The sequence below is a fragment of the Balaenoptera musculus genome, chromosome 9 (assembly GCF_009873245.2).
Source record: "Balaenoptera musculus isolate JJ_BM4_2016_0621 chromosome 9, mBalMus1.pri.v3, whole genome shotgun sequence".
In the NCBI taxonomy this organism is placed as follows: Eukaryota; Metazoa; Chordata; class Mammalia; order Artiodactyla; family Balaenopteridae; genus Balaenoptera; species Balaenoptera musculus.
The window spans coordinates 18,910,968-18,932,685 of NC_045793.1; the positions used below are offsets into that span (position 1 = coordinate 18,910,968).

The 21,718-nt window shown below is 38.2% G+C and overlaps 1 protein-coding gene across 15 annotated transcripts in view; it reads right to left on the minus strand.

The window, feature by feature from the left end:
* CALD1 (caldesmon 1) overlaps positions 1 to 21,718 on the minus strand; it is a 179,465-nt gene that overhangs the window by 138,660 nt on the left and 19,087 nt on the right. For 5 of the 15 annotated variants that reach the window (XM_036864046.1, XM_036864044.1, XM_036864057.1 and 2 more), the window contains exon 2: positions 927 to 967. The exons of the other annotated variants lie outside the window; for them this stretch is intronic. The gene's annotated coding sequence lies outside the window, so the exon portion shown is untranslated. The remainder of the gene's footprint in view (positions 1 to 926; positions 968 to 21,718) is intronic. 15 annotated transcript variants of the gene reach the window in all.

A 21,718-nucleotide genomic window follows, 5' to 3' on the forward strand; every position in this document is an offset into this window, starting at 1 on the left:
GAAAGGGAAAAAAGAACAGCACAAAAGCTGAATTCTACAACACCAAGTACCATGTAAAAAGTGGAAAAGTCCATGCTTTATCTAAGGCTGAAGCCTTCTGGTAAAAAAGGGGAAAAATTCACATTCTATCAACCAGATGTGGATGACAAGATACCTAATGTTTGGCAATTTGGAATCAGTTATCTAAGGGGCTGAATTTTTTACTTTTCATGCAGATGTTTGCTGCCCTGTAAACAGTGAAACATGCAAATATCTAGGTACAGTATTCATTCTATTGAGTGCTTAAGGCCTTAGTTACTTGTTTGATTTTGTCCTCACAAACACCTTTTATGTAAAAATTATGCAAATTTTTCTTTTGAGATTATGTCAGTGTATACATAGGAGGATAATGTGAAAAATAAAATTTCCCCAAGCCTTCAGCAACTCTGGCATTTCAAGGAACATAGATGAGGAGACAGTTGGGGTGGGTAGGATGATCCACAGAGGAGATTAGTTTATTTGGTGAAAGATAATGGGTAAATGAGATAAATGGAGACTCTAGAATTTTTGCTTAAGGGCTCTGAGTTAAAATTTCCAACCTACGGATGGGTGCGATAATAACCACTAACACCAGTTTAAAACTTCATAGTGTCAAAACTTTCACTGTCATGATCACATTTGATCCTTATCACAAGCCTACTACATAGGAAGTTTTCTATGAAACTACCCGACAATTTCATCTCAAGGCAACTCAACAATTATTGACCTGAGTCCAGAGCTTCCATGTGTAAAGTACTGTACTAGTCACAGTGGAGAGGGAGGGAAACAAAGGTAAATTAAAGCATAGTTTTTGCCTTCAAAGTACTTACAACCTTGTCAGGGAGATAGACACGACCAACTGTATCACAAAATAGAAAGCTGAGTACAAAAAATGCAATAAAACATACCTAATTCTCTTCAAATGAAGTAGCACAAGTTGCTTTAAGGTCTGGGGAGGAAGTTTGAAAAAGTGATGGTAAGAGGCCCTGTTTTAGAAATTTGAAATACTTTTATACAAGGAGGTATCAATGTCATAAATTATTTATAGTGTTAGCTTTCATTCATATGACAATTATCAAACACCTACAACATTCCAAGTGTATGCTAGTTAGTATTTTTCTTTTAAAAAATGGTAACATTAAATTTTGTCAAATTTCTTATGAAAATCACCACATTATGACATTCACCTGAAGAATAAAATCTCCATCAGTCTACTAAATGTCTTGTTTGTACCATGCTGGGGAACAAGTTTGACAAGTGAACTGATCAAACTCATGTCTTGTTTAGACACGTGATTCTAGAAATTCTAGAAAGTCTCTCTTCATTCCATTTACTCATTGTCATTCACCAGACAAATTGTCAGAACAAAACAAGGAAGTATAACATTTTCCCACATACCTGGCAAACCTCACTTTGGGCCCAGACATTAGCATAGTAAAAGATAGCTATTGGCATCTCATTAAACAGAAAATTCTAAAAATGAACATTTCTGATTTCCCTTCAAAGTATAACTTCAACTTGGCAAGCAGTACTCTATCTAAAATAATACAGAGTTGCCCAAGGATGGGCGCCATCTTGAGCAAGAATTTGGTGAAAAGTCACAAAGTTGTCAGTTGTTTTGTGATTTTAGTCTTAACTGTTTTGTTAATAGTTTAGGACTTTCCCCTATAATATAAGTGTCTGGCCAATAGGAGAATTTGGTGTGCTGTAGTTTACCCATTTTTATAAGAATTATTTGCTAAATCTTTGAAGGAAACAAGGAAATGATGGATGGATGGATGGATGGATAGAAGACAGACTGGGGTTATAATTGTTGTTGTTTGAACTACAGATGTTATCTTTAGACATTACCTGACTCTCTACTATAAGACACAGGGAAATTTGTACACTTAACACTTTTTTTAACAGTCCCTCCTTTCCCTATTTTAAAATAATATCATTATTATTTTTAGTTGTTAAGGTATAATTTTTAATCATAATACTGACAGTTGTTTAGCCTTAGTTTTATATTTAAATTAATTATAAATGTAGTCTAAGATTAATGTAAAACAACATGTTACATTATTAGTCTTCTTTTAAATCTTTCAAAATAATGGGTATGCTCACATATATTTTAAAGTCAAAACTTCTATAGTTCTCCACCACCCCCTGCTTCTTCTTACCCCACCTTCCAGGAAAAAAATATTTGGCCAATATTGCAAAGTAACACATAGATTTTTTTTTTTAATTGGGCAACTGTGGACATCTAGTGTTTACAGAGAATCTCATTTTAAATTATATTAATCACTAAAGGTGCAAGATAGACCTTCAGATCATCTAAACATTTCTAATGGATAATACGGTCAAAAAGTCTTCTTCCAGTAGCTGAGAAGATGATTTTTCTCTATACTATACACTACTTTCTATATACTTTGTACTATATAAGATTTCCTCCAATATCCTGTATATCCCATAATGGTAACTGAATAGGATCATCCAACATCTAGACTTTCATATATCTTTCAGCAGTCTTTTAGTCCCAGAAGTATTTTATCTGGAAGATTAAATGTGCTCAACCTGTTTTTACCTGTGACAGATTTCTCCTAGATTTTATTGCTCTTCTTTGCAAAAACAGAACTGAGGACTTCCCTGGTGGCGCAGTGGTTAAGAATCCGCCTGCCAATGCAGGGGACACAGGTTCGAGCCCTGGTCCGGAAGATCCCACATGCCACGGAGCAACTAAGCCTGTGCACCACAACTACTGAGCCCACGTGCCACAACTACTGAAGCCTGCGTGCCTAGAGCCCGTGCTCCGCAGCAAGAGAAGCCACCGCAATGAGAAGCCCACACACCCACACTCGCTAAAACTAGAGAGAGCCTGCAGGCAGCAATGAAGACCCAACACAGCCCAAAAAAAAACAGAACTGAATATTTTCCTGTGGAAACCAACAGACTTGGGAGTAAAATGGCTAAAAGGGCAGCTCTATTCATAGCTTTCAGATTACTGTCCATCTGCACAGTGTTGAAATCATCAGATCAGTCAGTTTAACCTTTCTATAGTGTAGACAGACCACCCTTATCAGTATGGACTGAAGTTACACTTAGACTATGCCTTAGAAGTTTCTGGTTACCACATATACAGACATGGACTCAAAATTCCCTTTTTAGATCCAAATTCTCATGAAAATCAAACTGAACTGAGTAGAAGGGTGAAACATAAGCACATTAACAAAATTATAAGACCATGTCTGATTTTCACTAGATCCATTATTTCAGTTCCTGTTCTCTTTTAGGGTATATTTTCATGGCTATCTTAATCTTTTCTTTAAAAGCATGCGTTTTATGTGTAGTCATTGTGGGGTTCTACAATGATTCTACACAATAGCTTCTTAGCTGTTAACTGAATTTTACAAAACTTGACAGAGATGATTTCAACACTGTTGGGCTGGGTTGAGGTTCTGAAGATAAACACTTTTGTTAAGCAATCTGTAGTATCCCAAACACTAAGGGTGTGGATGTCATTTGGGCCTCATGACACCAGCTCAAAACAACACATTTATAGGATTCACTATGTGCTAGACACAGTGTTAAGCAAAGAGAATAAAATTATAAACATGAGAGACATTGTCCCAGTCCTATTAAGTTTGCAGTCTAGTAGGGACATGAAAATCAAATATCACAATGCAGTGTGATAATCTTGCTCTAGAGAAAGAATCGGGCATTGTCATAGCACAGAAAGAGGTTATTAGCCAAACTTGAATCTGTTAAGCTTTCCTGAGGAAGTGACATCCAAGCTGAGACTTAAGGTAGTGGAGTGAGAGGGCATAGAACGGCGTGGAGAATCCTCCTTAATTTCCCAGAGAGAGCCATTTATGCCTCAAATGTGTTCTCCATGCTAGGCCCTTGCTTCTTTATCCTGGGCCTCATCTGGGGTCACTCCTCGCCCTGGTCAGATTCCTTGTCCTCAGTTCCTCTTTCTTTTAGCAGCATCAGGAGAGCTCACAGAGGAGAGGAGTAGAAGACATTTGTCTAGGATTTGGATCTGGATTTACTGCCTTTCCTTTCAAAGAAAGGCCCTCTTTAGAGTGGCCAGTTCAGATTTTCCTCAGTGATTGAACATGATAGAAATCTCTACCACATACCTCTGGCACCCAGTCTCCTGTTTTTCCCTCCTAAAGTTTTCCATTACAAATAAACAAAAATGTGGGCATGTGGACTACTGCCACTGGTTGACTGCTTGGTTTCGATCTTGGAGTGTGTCACAGACACCAACTTCACGTTGCATCCAGCAGCCTCCTGGAGCATGGCTGTGATCTGACCTGCTTCTGTGGTAACCCACAGAAGCTCTGGCACAGCGGTGGGTCATTCAGTTACATTTTCCAGAGAAGAGTGATAATTGCAAGATTTACTGAGTGGAGAAATATGACCCATTAGATTCAGCCTAAAAATAATTTTTGCTCTGAAAAAGAAAATCTAATTACTTTGCTCTTCACTATGAAAAACTGGGTTCATCTGGGTACAGAGACATGGAACCTTCCTTTGAAGTAGACCATACATTCCAAAATATATCTGGCAGAGTCCGGGGTCTGCTTCTGATTAGATAATTGATATAAACATAAACCTCCCTCCAATAAACATTGACTCCTTCAAAAACAGAGGAACCCAAGAATAAAACGTATCTACGTTTTGAGTAGAAAGGCTTCTGTGATAATTAGTTATCAGAAAGCAGTTTACTTTTCCTTTTATCAACCAGCATTAAGACCTAAGAAGCAGAAAGCATGCTGGATGAAATTCTAGTTGAAACTTCAGATCAGTCTTGGATCTATTCTAGACAGTATCAGGTTTACTATTAACCTTAAGGTAGTACTTCCACATTTATGGTGTTCCATCCTTATCCCACAAAGCTAAATTCATTGCTAATTATAAGTAATATACTTATAATTATAAGTAATACTTATAAGTAATATAAGTATTTACTTATCTTCCAGTTGTAAGATGAGTAAATACTAGGGATATAACATAGCTAATGCTGCTGTATGATATATAGGGAGGTTAAGAGAGTAAATCCTGTAAGTTCTCATCACAAGGAGAAAATTTTTTTCCCTTTATTCTTTTCTTCTTTCTTTTCTTTTTATTGTATCTATAAGAGAAGATGGATGTTAGCTGAACCTACTGTGGTAATCATTTCACAATATACGTATGTAAATGAAACCATCGTGCTGTACGCCTTAAACTTATACAGAGTTGTAGGTCACTTATATCTCAATAATTTCTTGTTGCTAATAAAATATAAATTTTGGAAAGTAAAGCATTGTTTTCACCTCAGAATATTTTGGTCTTGGGACTTCCCTGGTGGGGCAGTGGTTAAGAATCCGCCTGCCAATGCAGGGGACACAGGTTCGAGCCCTGGTCCGGAAAGATCCCACATGCCACAGAGCAACTAAGCCCGTGGGCCACAACTACTGAGCCTGCGCTCTAGAGCCCTCAAGCCACAACTACTGAGCCCACGCGCCACAACTACCAAAGCCCGGGGGCCTAGAGCCCATGCTCCACAACAAGAGAAGCCACCGCGATGAGAAGCCCACGCACCGCAACGAAGAGTAGCCCCCGCTCGCCGCAACTAGAGAAAGCCCACGCGCAGCAAGGAAGACCCAAAGAAGCCAAAAATAAAGAAATAAATAAATTTAAAAAAAAAGAATATTTTGGTCTTTACACTCAAAATAGCATAAGTATACCATGAGAAGAAAACAAAGCAAAACAACTCATGTGAGTGTGTGTGTGTGTGTCTTGCCTCCTTCTACAAGAATTGTGATCCATGTATGTACAACTTGAAAACAGTTAACCAGGAAAAAGGGGAAAAGGGAAAACTCCTGTGGTTTCATTCAGATGAGGTTATAACTCAGTGGGTTGAAGGTTACTCTGAGGAAAAACATTGTTTGAAAATTCTAGTCTTGCTGCCACATACCTGTGACTTTTCAGGCAAATCTTACATGAGGAAATAAAAAACAGTATCTTCTGTCTTAAAAGGCCTCTTAAATAATGAAACGAGTAAGAGAACTCCTGCCTCACTCAGCTTTCTAAATAATTTGTGCCAACTGATTTCTGCCTTCCCATATGGTTTTACCATTTAGTTTTTGTATACTTCATAAAATGAAACAATAACTTTGTTCTGTCCTTAACAGGTTGGACTTCATGAAGATAATCTTTTAGAAGAAATGTAATTTTTAAAAAGAGCTCAGTTTGGACTTCCCTGGTGGTACAGTGGTTAACAATCCGCCTGCCAATGCAGGGGATACGGGTTTGAGCCCTGGTCTGGGAAGATCCCACATGCTGCAGAGCAACTAAGCCCGTGCCCCACAACTACTGAGCCTGCACTCTAGAGACCATGAGCCACAACTACTGAAGCCCTCATGCCTAGAGGCCGTGCTCCCGCAACAAGAGAAGCCACCACAATGAGAAGCCCGTGCACTGCAACGAAGAGTAGCTCCCGCTTGCCGCAACTAGAGAAAGCCTGTGCATAGCAACAAAGACCCAACACAGCCAAAAATAAATAAATAAATAAATGTATTTATTTAAAAAAAAAAAAGGCTCAGTTCCAGGTGAGTTTGCCCTGAAAAGTGTGGAGAAGTGCTCAATAAACAACACTCAGGTACTTCCCAGTAAGAAGGTCAGGTTCTAGAGGAAGACTGTGGTTGTTCGGAATTATTTCTTGTTTTAAAAAGTCCTTCCTACATGAATAAAGTTTGTGGGTTGTACCAATGTCGATTTCCTGGATTTCGATATTATACTGTAGTTATGTAAGATGTTACCTCTGGGGAAAACTGAGTGAAGGGTTCTTAGGACCTCCCTGCACTATTTTTGTAACTTCCTGCTAATCTATAATTATCTCAAAATAGAAAGTTAAAAAATGAAAATAAATGTCAGCGGTCAAAAAGAGCAAACAAAGAAAATTGTCCTTTCTAGTCAGGTAAGTGTCTGTTGAGACAACAACTGTTTGTTAAATGGAACCCTTCCTTTGACATAGTCCTGTAGAAGTCCTCCAGCTAACTTGTCTACCTTGTACTCTTCTAAAGGTACACTCTTGACAATTTTGACCCTACATAAGACTAGTGACAAAAAATGAAAATAAAAATAAAACTGAAACAATCACAATTTCCTAGCAAGTGTAAACAGCACTTCATTGCTCTGGTTATAACATTAACATTCTCTACAACAAATAATCCAACTTGTTGAATCCTGTTTCTACTCCTCTAACATCCACTCTTTCAAAACAAAATGTAAATGACTAATTTTAAAGCCAGGAAGAAAACAGATTTCATCAGGGAAGTGTAAGGAAACTTAAGTTCATTGTTCTACCTTCTGACTCAGCAAAACCTCACCTACTAAAGCCATGGGATTGTCGATGAAATGTGACTTGCATTGGAACCACTGGAATTATATTCTCCTGTATTTGGTGGAAAACATTGATCATATGACTGCACAGTTCATTTCAAAGTGTCCTTACTCTCTAAATTTTACCCATTCATTTGGAGACTCCAAAAATCCTCCGAAATGCCAGTTCAGTCAAAGCAGCAACATAAACATAAATCTTCCAAACTCATTGATGTTGTATATACAAAACAGCCCACAGCTAGCTTAAACTGGCTGAATAGAGAGTTCAGGAATGGTTTTGTTGCTGCAAATATACACGTGATCTAAGAATGACATCCTAAACGGTTTTAAATATTTTGGAGTAGCTTTTCAAATGCAAACTAAATATAATTAATCAAGTTCCACTTTCCCTAGCATATGAAAATTACCAAGTGGAAAATGCAGGAACTCCAGTAATTTCCTTCAATAAATGGTTGTTAACTGCGATAAACGGTGAGGCTCTTAGACCGAAGGCGATGGCAGGATCCTCCTGGTCCTCAGCCTCATCTAGCTGTGCTGGGAACACAACTGCAGATCTGACGTACACATATAACCAGATGCTGCTACATCGGACTTGAGAGAACATTTTGTTTTACTTTAAAACTCTATAGTTTATGTTTGTGCATATAAGCTTTTGCACTTTTCCAGAAAAATAAAATATTAGGACTGAAGGAAGATTGTCACTGGAAGGAAATTATCTATCTGAACGAAATGATCAAACCCTTAGCTAGGCTGGGAGAAAACAGGACAGCACTAGTCAAAACTAGTATTCTAGATCTGGTCAAGAGAAGACTAGATGAATTCACAGCTGAATGACCCTGGTTAGCACAACTACAATTAAAAGGCAGATTCTTAAGCAACTGATATTTCGCAAAAGGAATATACTCCAATTAGAGAGGTTTAAAAAAATATTAATAGACTTTGTTTTTTAGAGGAAAGATAGTTTTTAAATGTTTTATTTGATAAAAAGTTCTTTTGAGAATGTCATATGTTAATCATATTAAGTATTCTATCTCTACTATCATTCTTTCTACGCATTTGGTTCAAACACCAGATTTCTCTTTTTTTTAAACATGATATAAATTTTTTGAAAAATTAATTAATTTATTTATTTTTGGCTGCATTGGGTCTTCGTTTCTGCGCGTGGGCTTTCTCTAGTTGCGGCGAAAGGGGGCTACTCTTCCTTGCGGTGGACGGGCTTCTCATTGCAGTGGCTTCTCTTGTTGTGGAGCATGGACTCTAGGCGCGCGGGCTTCAGTAGTTGTGGCTCACAGGCTCTAGAGCTCAGGCTCAGTACTTGTGGCGCACAGGCTTAGTTGCTCCGTGGTATATGGGATCTTCCTGGACCAGGGCTCAAACCTGTGTCCCCTGGATTGACAGGTGGATTCTTAACCACTGCACCACCAGGGAAGCCCCAAACACCAGATTTCTCAGTCCAACTAGTTCACTGAAGTTGTTCAGCCTAGTCAAAACCCTAGACCCTGTCAGCTTCTAGAAGCTAAAATAAAACCCTGGACTGGGATCTCATAGCCCTAAACATTCCCTCAACCTTAAAAACCATAAAAAATGGTGAGGGTCACCCCTCCAAACCAATGATTAGGATACAACACTGATGACCCTGAAGGAGCTGGTGAAGATATCACAGCAGCTGACTTGAGGAACACTGCTGGTGATCATGAAGAGCCAGGAGAAGCTAGGAGAACCACAGAGTGGAATGCAGGGCTGACCTTCTTGAAGGAGGGAGAGAAGGCAGGTAGGTAGGTAAGAAGAGTTTTATACTAGAGCTCAGTTCTAAGAAAGTCAGGCAAGACCCAGGGGAATCCTCAAAACAAAGTTGTCCGTCAGAGGAGTCCCACATCTCCCAGGAACAAGCCTACTTTAATATCCCTGTCAAGCTCCATGGGAACTGTGGCTTCAGTGAGAACATAGATTTTAAAGTGCAGCTGCTGAGGCATCGGGCAATTACACTCCCAACAGTAGAAGAGCTGAGAGGCCATTTCATAGCCACTGCTGTGGACTCAACTTTACCTTTCATTATTCCTATACATTCACTGTCCACTATCATCAGGTCAGTAAATTCTCCATGAAGTCTTACAATAATGCCTGTATTGTTGCATTTTAATATAAATACCTCCATATGACATATTTTTTTCTCTGTCTTAATCCTACTTAATCTTCAAGGCCCAGTTGAAACCCCATCTCCTCCAAGAAATCTTACTAGATCATTACGACTTCCATTTAACCTCTCCTTCTCTGGCTGGGGTCTGACCTCTACTTTCTATCATTTAACTACATACCATTTTATCCTGTTCTCTGTGGTTTTACGTGTGATCATTTAGCTTTTACCCAGGTTTTAACAATCTCAAAGTCCCTGACTTTACCCTTCTCTATAATCTTCTTAGGGCTCACCACAGTGTGACAAGAAATATGGTTAATTGAAAATAAATATCAGTCTTAGAAAGACAGACAATTCTAAATGTAGATTTTAAATTTTATAAGTAAATCTCAGACACATCAAATTCCCTAACCCACCCATCTTATTCCCTAAAGAGGTCTCAAGTTGAAGCCTCCTGAAGCTGATTAGAATAACCATTTCCTTACAAAACAAGATGGCACCATTAACTAAGTATACTAAAGGACCAAGAGCAATCATGAATAATGATTGCTTCAGGTTGAGGGGATGCAGCTGGATACTGGTTTTGAGGGCCACTAAAGTTAGACCAGGTGTCTTACCAGGTCATCCTATACACACCAGTGAAGGGTCAAAACTTGTGCTCAGTCAAAGTGCTCTCTCAGAATTTGGCAAGCAGTGAGGTGAGTCAGGAGAGTTGGGGCTTGGTCACTCTACTCATGTACTGGAGTTATACCCAGTTATAGATGATGATAAAGTCCAATCAGAAAGATGGAGCATGAAGGGCTGGGCTAAGATTGCAAGTGAGAGTCAAGAGTCTAGTGAGTTCAAGACTCAGGAGGGAGAAGTCAGTTGAGGAAAGATCTTGGGTGGGAGCAGAAGCTGCTTCTCACTTTGTTTGCTTGTTTATTTTTTCCAATGCTAAATCTTTAAAGAATTATCATTCACTCAAACCCTCATTCATTCATTCATTTGTTCATATTCCTGAGCTTATTACAGGAGAATGCTAGGACTAGGAACACAGATATAAGCAAGGTGAAGTTCAAGTTTGCAGAAGACTGTGAAGTAAACATGTTATTAAACCTTGGTGAGCTAAGGGCTGAAAAGAAGGAACAGGTATTATGCAGGCGTAAACGTGGTCTCTAGAGCTTTATGTGCCCCTAGTAAACAACCCCTCCACAAGCCTCCACTGAACTCTCAGTAGGATTGAAAAAGAAGCCCCAGAATTCTGCATGTTCCTGGAAAGAAACCCCTCCCTCCTCAGCAACAGTCCCAGACTTACTATTACAGTCTGCATGTGAGACCATCAGGACTGATTGTATCGTGCCCTACATTCTTCAAGGCTCCCAAGACTTTCAGATCCTCCTACATTACCCATATTCCATGCCCAACTGGCTCTGTACATCTCCTGTTCTGATCCCCTATCATCCCCCTACCTGATTTCTCTAGAACTCAGGATCAGTCATCAACCAAGACTCTATATTGAAAACTCTTTGATTATTCCCTCCAACTTCATGCTTCATATATCCCCTTACAATTTACAGTCCTTTTGACATCCATACCCTCGTATCACAGAGCCTGGAGGTGGAGGAGGTGTCCTCCTTACTCCTCTTTGCCATTTTTGCCTCGTTTCCCCCTAAAAATAGTACCCACTACCCCTCCTTGTTGCAGTCATCTACTGATTCCTGCATTACTCCCCTCTATTTCTAGAAGATTTTAGCTCCTGGTTGTAACTCTTTTCAATACTATGCCTGCCATAATTCTCAGAAATTTCAAATTTCATGTATGTGATCCTTCTAATACCCTGGCCTCTTAGTTCCTTGTGCTCCTTTCCTCCAATGGTCTTTTGCTCCAACATATCTCAGTCTCCCACCTCCTTTCACAGATGACACCCCCTGATTCATCACTCTAAACACTACTTTCCATTTGCAGGCAGGCAGCTGAACCCAGCTGGAGGAAACTCACAGCTAAGCTGACTGGTTTTACTTAAAATTGATTATTACTAATGTTGAGTGGATCCTTAGTGCTACCTGGCAGTTCTACTATGTTTCCCAAGTCTAAACATCCTCTCTTCTACTAAAACCCCTCAAATCTCCTCTTCCTTTCTAATGCTTAGCTGATAAACTTGCTTCCTATTTCACTGAAAAAATGGAGGTAATCAGATGGAAACTTCCCAGGCTCCCACCACCATATTTCCCAATCTACCTATAGCTGAATCCAGATAGTCTGCCTTTCCTCCTGCAATGATGCCTTATTTGTCCATGTTCCTATCTAAGGCCAAATCTTCCACTTGCACTCTGGGTTCCACCTTTTTTCACCTACCCAAGAGCATTTTTCTAGCAACTGTTACTTCTCTTCTGCATCATCAATATTTCTTTCTCCACTGGATTATTTCCATCATCAAACATGCTTAAATATATCTCATCTTAAATTAAGAAAAGAGAATCTTTATTAAACTCACATGTCTCTTCAGTAACTATTCCAATCCTCTGCTCCTCTTTCAACAAAAATTCTGAAAAGAGTTGCCTCTGCTCACTGTTCCTACTTCTTTTCCTCCCATCCTCTCTTTTTTTTTTTTTTTTTTTATAAATTTTATTTATTTATTTTACTTTATTAATTATTATTATTATTATTTTTTGGTTGTGTTGGGTCTTCGTTTCTGTGCGAGGGCTTTCTCTAGTTGCGGCAAGCGGGGGCCACTCTTCATCGCGGTGCGTGGGCCTCTCACTGTCACGGCCTCTCTGGTTGCGGAGCACAGGCTCCAGACGCGCAGGCTCAGTAGTTGTGGCTCACGGGCCCAGTCGCTCCGTGGCATGTGGGATCTTCCCAGACCAGGGCTCGAACCCGCGTCCCCTGCATTGGCAGGCAGATTCTCAACCACTGCACCACCAGGGAAGCCCTCCCATCCTCTCTTGAATCCATGCTGATCAGACTTTTTCTGCATTTTTTTTTTCAGGGTCATCAATACTTCTACACTACTAAATTCATTGATCAGTTCTCAGTCATTGTCTTACTTAGCCTATTAGCATTTGACACAATCACTTCCTCCCTTTGGAAGTTCTTTCTTCACTTGGCTTCTAGCACATCACACCCTCCTGGTTCTCTTTCTACTCCCACTAGCCATTCTTCTTATTCTCCTGGGATGGCTCCTGGTCTTCACTCTGATCTTTAATTGTCGGAGGACCCCAGAAATTGTCCTAAGACTGTGTTCCTCTATCTAACTCATTGCCTTGATCTCATCTTGCTTCTTGGCATTAAATATCATGCAAATGCTGATGACTCTCACATACATATCTTCACCCAGGACCTCCTCCCTGAACCCCAGACTTGTATATCCAACTGCTTATTTAACAGTTCCAATCAGATGCATAACTGTTATGTCAAATTCAAAATGTTCAAAACCGAACTACTGATTTCCACCCTCACAACTCCTTCTACATCTTTCCTGAACTTGGTAAATGAAATTCCATTCTTCCAGTTTCTTAAACCAAAAACCTTAAGCTCATTTTGACTCCTTTTCTCCAGTGATTTGCTGGTAAACGTGTAACAGCAGGTTCTCAGCTCTGAAGGGTGGGAGGTAGAGGAAGGTCCAACTTCTCTGTATAAATACTCCCATCATTATCCATTTCTAGCTACAAATGTCACATCACTGAATACTAAGTTGGTAGGAGATGTATAGTGGCTCTCCATTATGTAGTATTTCCACCATATAGACACGAAAGATACAAAAAAGAGCATAGGTAATTGTAAAATGTAATAAGATAATTAGGAAATGATGAGTTTTTTAGTATTCATTACTTTTATTTTAATATAACATTTAATTAGAAGTTTATATAATTAATTTGTTATATGGCTTGTATTTAATAACTGTCTTACAAAACTCCTAAAAATTTAGCATTGGTTCTCATGAGCTCTAATGAGCTGGCTCCAGAATACCACTGCCTGTTTCTCTTTCACTCTCAAATTCATTAGCAAATCCTGATGGCTCTACATTCAAAATAAATATCTAGAAGCTGATCACTTTTCACTATCTCCATCACTGCCACTCTAGCTCAAGCCATCATTATCTTTCAGCTACATCAGCTTCCCCACTGCCCCACTCTCCCCATAACATTCTGTTCTCAACACAGGATTCAGATGTAAACTCTAAGTCAGTTCACATCACTCCTTTGATTACAACTTTCTAATTGCTTCCTGTTTTATACAGAATAAAATCCAAAGTTCAACAAATGGTCTACAAGGCACTACCTGAAAGAATGGGGAAAAAAGAGGAATGGAAGAGAGGTAGAAGAAAGGAAGGAAGGAAAGAAAGGAAGAAAGAAAGAAAAAGAAAATAAATGATAGTGATATGAACAGGTGGTGCTGTGAGAGCAGAGAGGTACATAACTTAGATAGGGGTGAGGTAAATTTTCCTGGAGGATGGACCCCTTAAGTGGCACCTAGGATACACAAGTAATTGAGCCCCGATTTTGCATTCTGCTTGTTCAGTCATTCTGTGTAGTTCCAGATTTGGGAGAAGCAGAACTAGAGACTGCATTCTTTTTTTTAATAGAAAATAAAACAACTTTCTACTATACCAACCTAGATTGCTAAAGAGATAATCATAAGAAGCAGGAGAGTAATGGTGGCATGCTACTTACCAGGAACACCGTCCTGTGACATTCCCAGTAACAGTCTGGTCTCAGAAAAATGGCTAATTGCAAATATTTGATAAGTGCTTAAAAGTTTTCCCCAAAGCTCCAAACCCTAGGGGAAGATAGAGTGTTCCCAGGCCAGACTAAAACCTTTTAACCTTAAGTCCCTTAAACATAAATATGTTGCCAAGATGCCGAGTGGATATTTAAATCATCCACTTCCTGTTTCAGTGCTATCTCTCTGTTTTGGAGAAGGACCAAAAATGTTTCATTCCTTTTGGCACTGTTTTCTTCATTTAAAAAGGATTTATACTTCAGGGGTTTTGACTCCAGAAAAAAAAAAAAGGGAAAAGAGCACATATTTTGGATGTCAGATTCTGAATCTTTTGACCCTTTCAAACAAGAACGTCCTACTCTGTAGCCAGTGGGGTGAGACAATTAGATCAGGGATAGAACATGTCCAAATGGGTTTCTAAAATGACAAGCAAAGAGGGAAAATTGGCCCACCTACAATAACTTGTTTAGGAAACATTAAAAATAGCCCATCCAAGAAGTAGATTTTTTGTAAATAGTTTTGTTTAAATGTAACTTAAGATAATCTATCTAAGCATTTCCATCGTGCCCAAGCTATCAGTCAACTAAACTTCGAATATGATGAAAACACATCCATGGCTAGTTTTATGAGGTTTTCATTAAATGAATACGAGTAAATAGAAAGTGCTGAATGGTGTATCTTAGACAGAAAGGTTCTTTGAAGGTTCTCAACCAGGACGAGGGCTGGCGAGGAACGGGCAAGGATAATTTCAGAATGTCCTGAGTAGCAGAACAATCCACACTATCAGCCTGTGTAGTTTGAAAAAACTCTCCAGCCAATTCTGACTGTACTTGGCAACCCCTCTCCCCAGTTATGAGTCCCCAGGGAGACAGGATAATATCAGAAGTATTAATAGTGTCAGTGAACATTCCTGTCTTCAATTAACTGAATTCAATTCAGCATTTGTTGATCTTCTACTTTGGGCTTGAAGTTGTGATTTGCAGTGGAATTGAGGGTAGGATATACAAAGATCAATGAAAATTGTTCCTGCCTGATGGTGAAGTAGAGAGAAAAGAACAGTAAACTCTTTTGGTCAGATATAATACACAGTGGTTTAAGTCGTGGGAACCTTCTCCATCCACTCTGACTGGGGCAAGAAGGGGGTGGCGGTATAGGAGTTGAACTTTGGATTATGGATTGACTTTCAACCAGTAGACAGCAAATGGAAAAGCACCCAAGGACCAAGGAAACATTCTTCTTAGCTGATGGCTTGTGTTGATAGACATGTTCCTGAAAAATTCTGCATGTAACCTGGGTGGTTAGTCATTCCTCTTTGGCCCAGGAGCTGCCAGGAGGCTTGCCCACACACAGCTAGCAACTGCACTGTCAGCTGGAGGGGGATAGGAGGTATTCTCAGACAGAATGCAAAGGCTGAGAACAGAATGAAGGCCTGAGCAAACCTCACAGATAAACTTTGGCTTTCAATAAACTGCTACTCAATTCAAAAACTGGCACACACTTGGGTGCAGGGAAAGAGAAGGCCTTCTGCCACCACAAAGAGGAACAAGAATGAAGAAGTCAGTGGTTTGATCCTCTCAATGGCCAATTCAATGCTTGCAGACTGTAGCTCTCACCCCATGGAGCCATTGCAGGGGGCACAGTTTTGACCCACAGTGCTGGACAAGAATATATTGACTACTGGAAAAACAACATGCAAATATCCTACCAATAGTGTATTCATAGTACATATTCTTATAAAAAGATCATGGTATAATTACAACCAACTGGAGAGAAGGAGAATAGACCCTCACCAGGCATAATCTGGCAGTTCAAAGATGTATCAGAAACTGGAAAAATCTAGAAAACACTGATTAAGACAGCTGAGGATAACCCATTGGATGATTTGCCATCTCCAACCATTTGATTCACTTCATAAGGGCAGGATCTGTCTATTCGCTGAAAATGCAGGATTAGGCCAATTGAGTTGATTATATAGCAGTTGGCAATTAGTCACAATATGTTCACTTTTAGTAAGCATTTCTGATTCTTAGGTTTATGCTACTTCTGAGAATAATATTAATCAATTTAAATACTTTTATAAAAATTCCATATCTGCTAAGTGTTTTGGTGACCTTACTATGTCTGTAAGCTATCCAAGATTCCTTTTAAAAGTTTATAGCCTTTGGTTTTCTAAATATTGTCAAGAGATGGGGAAAAATCTTTAAACTTAAGGGTGTTCTTGTGGAATTTGGCTCCCATGTCCCATTTCTGTCTGTATAGCTTAATTTTTTTCTAGCAATGAAAATATGTTCTCATCACCTCTACAATACAAAGCAAGATGTTGGCTCACAGCCTCTTGCAATTGTGAGTAAGCTGTCAAGGCATTAATATTTTCATGGCTCCAAAGTTGATTTGAGGGAATTTTAATCTTATTGTCTTTGTTTTCCAATGTGACTACCCTAAAACTCTCTTTTCATGTTGGAAAATAAAAAATGACAGACATGACTAAAACTGACAGTCAAAATATAGACAACTGTACCATGTTGAATGTACGTTTTGTTCTAGATGAAGTGTTGTTCTCATAGAAAAGACATGAGCTGAAAGTAACATATATCAGCTTGGTAAAAAAAAAATCATGGCTATAAGAGGAGGGAACTAATATTTATTGAACCTCTACAGGCTCTGTGCTACATTATTTATATTATTTCATTTAGTTCTTATAACTCCCAGCCCTGCCTTTTTACAGATGAGTAAATGAAAGCTTGAAAGGGTTCAAAATTTTACCTATAGGTTTTACAGCTAGTATAGACCCCATGCCTTTTGTACTACACCAGGTTCTCTCTTGTCTGTCAATTCTAATCTATCAGCTTCAGCTGCCTAGAATACTGCATTGAAAAGAATTCTGAAGCCATGAGAAAGAATGCTAGGTTTAATTAGCAATGTCAGTCAAAGGCCAGGAGCAAGACTGGTGGCAAGTGTATTATTTGCACCCCCAATATTATACATACCTTGTATTGGTAATTTTAGCTTGAAAGTAGGGGCTTGGAGGAATATATTATCCTCATGGATTTTAGCCTTAATATCATTTCCTTAGTAAACATAGATTTTCTATAAGTTAGTCTTTCCCGTAGTTGTACTATTTTCTTACCATCCTAAACTCTTTAAGTACTTTTTTTCATCCCTTGGGAATGAGTCTTTAATCACTTATTTTCAAAGAGTTTGCTCAGAGTTATGACCAATGTTCCATTGTTGAAATTTTATATTTAAATACTTCAGTGTATACAGTGTAATCTATACATGTGTGTGGAAGTTAACTCTAACCTGTACCCTAGGAACTGTTGTTTGTTAGTATATGAATGACCCTAGTCAGGAGTATACACACCAGAAAGCATATAAGACTGATGTTTTAAATACCACTATCTAAATTCATACCTAAAGCCTGTAAATTAGCATAAAGGAAGTATTGAATAAACATAGTTTTTCATTTGGCAAATGAGTGGGTGTTCAATACATGTGATTGGGTTGCCTAGAAAGACTTACACAGGGATCTCATCCTAGTGTGTACAGGTATCAGGCAAGCCCTGCATTTGCAGAAGTGCCATAAATTTAGGATTCTGTTCAGGCTTGTGCCCATTTAAAAATTTGGGCCTGGCTAGAAAGGAAACTGATCCTGTCATCAGAATGTTGTAACATTTGCCAGGGAGTAAACCTTTTGTATAAGGTGCTTGTCAGAGCAACTAAGAGGACAGAGAGAGAACTTCTCCAAGTCTGCAGAACAGATTCTGTAATTGTTTTTATGCCTACTGTCTAACGAATGTTTGCATGTGTGCAGAATTTAGTCTCTGAGACTTGTTTCCATTGTAACATACCTGGTTATCTGGGAGGTTATCTGGGAGCAAGCAGTGCCTACATCTAATAATTGGAGACTACTGACATTAACCATAAAGAGCCAGGCAAATTAACTTAGGTCTTTGTACAACAACCAGTTATTGTGGCAAGTCCAGTAGAGACCTCTTCCTCCTTCTCTCCTCTCCCCACCCGCCAGTATTCCAGAGTTATTCACCAGGATGAAGGAGGGGAAGTTGTTCAGGAGCCTCAGCCATACAACTCTAAGCCACTAGACTCTATCCTGGGAGTAGAGGTGGGAGCAGAGCTTTGAATCAGATAAGATATGAGATTTAAATTTTAAAATAAACATTTATCTTTCTTGAGTTTGGATGCTGGGCAGAGATGTATTTAAGGGACCCCTCTACTCTGTGATAAAAGGAAGTTTGAAACAGAACAGTTAGGGGTACTAGTAGAAAAAAACATAAAACCATGTTGTCTTTATACCTGCAATGATTTGAGACTTCTTAATAAACCAGGCATTCTATCATGAAAAGAATTTTGTATAGTTGGGCTAATGCTTTAATGTATGTTAACATCTCCAGATTTCATATTCCTCATAATCTTCAAGGTGCAAGATTTATATTTCTCCCTTTAGGAGAATCACCTCTGTTTAAGAGGTTGAGCATGGAAAAACAGAAATAAAGAGTAGGGACTAGCTCTTCTAACCATCATGACTGTTCTCTACCTGCACACAAACACAGAATGTTGCCATTCTAAATATCTTCCTCCCATCATAGCTATCTCAGAGGAGGCAACAAATTTCCTTTTAAAATATATTCAAGGCTAAATCTCCAATAGGTTAATTTAATTTTACTCAATTAATAATGCAGACTGAATGAAGAAATAGGTGAAAATTTGAAAGTTAAAAAAAAAGTGACAATGATTATTAAGATATTCCAAAGCACTCAGTTTCATCTATCAGATCTACTGTTTGGGAGCCAGTAGAGGGAATTCAAAGACAAAGAGGTTAGCCTGGACTGAAGGTGTGACAGATTTCATTGCTAACATGACAGAAAAACTATAACAAAGCTCCTGGAGAAAGCCAAGAACTAGGAAGATGGTGCTCCATCTGTGAACAGGAACAGGAATACTCTACCCATGGTAACCTACTAATGGGGAAGCAATCTATCAGCAAGAGGCAAACCCTGGACTGAAAGGGGGAAGACCCCTTTCTGTGTGAAGGAATGGGATCCAAACCTGAACTACCTGCTTAAAACTTCCAGCCAAGAAACTGAAGTGAAACATGATCTAAAACCAGTGAAACTGACAGGGACCAGTGAAGGCAAATGGGAAACTATCCCATACAGATGCCTCCATGATCCAGTCAATGCCCTAAAACTTCTCAAAATGCTGGAGCTGTGCTTACAACTACCAGGAGGAGATTGTGAAAGTCTTCTTTGGATAAACTTGTTCAAGAAAAAGATCTAGAGATATTGGCATTTGATGATTGCCCATTGAAAAAAACTGGTTCATTATCTGCCAGTGGGCCCATCAGTGCCCCTGTACTCAGAGCTTCCAATCAGTTTTTTATTGTCTCACTCCTATATATGGACAGCCAGCCAAGGATCACCAGTATTTTTAGGAAAGAATTAAAGACAGAGACCAGCACAAACAACAAAAAAATAGGAACACAGAGGAAACATAGATGAGATAGGAACAGAAAAGCACTTAAAAGTATAAATGATATTTCCAAGGAGATAGAAGAACTAGTGTATCTCTGAAAAAAGATCAGGATGTTATAGAAAGGAACATCCAAAACAACAACCAAAGAACTCCTGGAAATTCACAAAGTTTCATGGTTAAAAACAAGGAATATAAAGCCAAAATTAAGGAAGCCTCCCAGATATTAGAATAAGATACAGAGAAGTAGAAAATATTTGGGAAAATATAAAATCAGAGGATCAGTGTAAGATATCCAGGAGACAGAGAGAGAACATGGAAAATGATGAGAAGGAAATTATCACCAAAATGATATAAGAAAATTTCCCAAAGCTAAAAGATGTGTTTTCTAGACTGAACAGGCCCACTAAGTAGTCAACAGAATAAATAAAAATCCAAATAATACCAGGGCACATTGTCATAAAATTTCAGAATATTAAAGATAAAAAGAAAATCTTAAATACTTCCACAGAGGAAAAAAATCAGGCAACATACAAATATTCGGGATTCAAAATGGCATCAGATGTAAAAAATCAATATTGGAATCTAGAAGATAATGCAGGCACACTGTGAGAAGTTTTAGGGAAAATGATTTCCAGCCTAGAATTCTATGTCCAGTCAAATAATCAACCAAGTATGAGATAAATGAAAGACACTAAAAAATTTTTGTCTCTCCTGCATCCATGTTCAAGAAAATCCTAGATGATCTTCTTCATCAAAATAGGAGTATAAAGAAAGAGGAAGAATGGGATGTAGGAAACAGGATTCAAATTTCAACCCACATGCAAAGGAAATTCCTTTCAATCCTAGGAAGGAAATTCCTAAGGTGACTGTGAAGTGAAGATTTAGAACAGCTAGCTGTGCAACAAACCTAGAAAATTCCAAGCAGTTTCCAAGAAGGATACCTTTAAAGAAAAAAAAATTGACAAATTACCTGATGTATTTGACTGTATTGAAAAGTTTGATGTTTGCTTTAATGATAGAAAACTAAGCAGGTAAAAGAAATAGAGTAATTATTAAATTATGAGGAGTGGGGGAAGAAAGGTACTAGTATATGAAATAAAAAGTAATCATAGTATATACTACCAGCTAGGAGCAATATTTATACAACAATAATATTGGAAAGATGGGGAATATGATGTCTACTTCTGTAGTTTCTCTTGTGTCTCATAGATCTATTTGTTTATTCTTACACCAATACCAAACTGTTTTGATTATGGTGGCTTTATTAATGTTAGACATCACTTGTTAATTTTCTACTATAGGAGATAAGGATTTAGCATGTTTATACTGCAGGTTAGTTACATTTTCAAATAATATGTGCAATATATCTTATATAATAAATACACCACATAGGGTCTAAAAATTCTGGAAACCCAAGGAAAATAATGTATATACTGTGTTTTTTAAGATTAATAATTGGACCCATTACTTTAAATTTAGAGATACTTCACTTGAAATGTTGTCTGAAGCTTGAAGAAAAACATATTGAGCAAATTACTTTAAAATATATCTAATTTATTATTTAAAATTAAGTTTGTCCTATGTTTTCAGAATTTTCAAACATCCTATATATCATCAATAATAACAAATATAATGGATTTATCTCATACATCAAATGATAAAAATCTCTGACTATATTTAGAAATTTATCTATATGCTATTTATGAAAGATCCACTTTAAAATAATTACACAGGAATACTGAAAAATGAAAGGTTTAAAACTTATGTAATAAGTAAATAACCATAGAAAGAAAGACATTATAGCAATATTAATAGCAGGCAAAATAGAATTTCAGGTGAATTAATGAAAGGAACACTCCATCAGGAAGATTTAAAAATTATGAATGTATATGTATCAAATAACACAGCCTTAAAACATATGAACAATAACAATGACAAATTTTACAAGTAGAGGTAGACAAATTCACAATCACAGCTCTTTTGGTAATTAATGGATTAAGA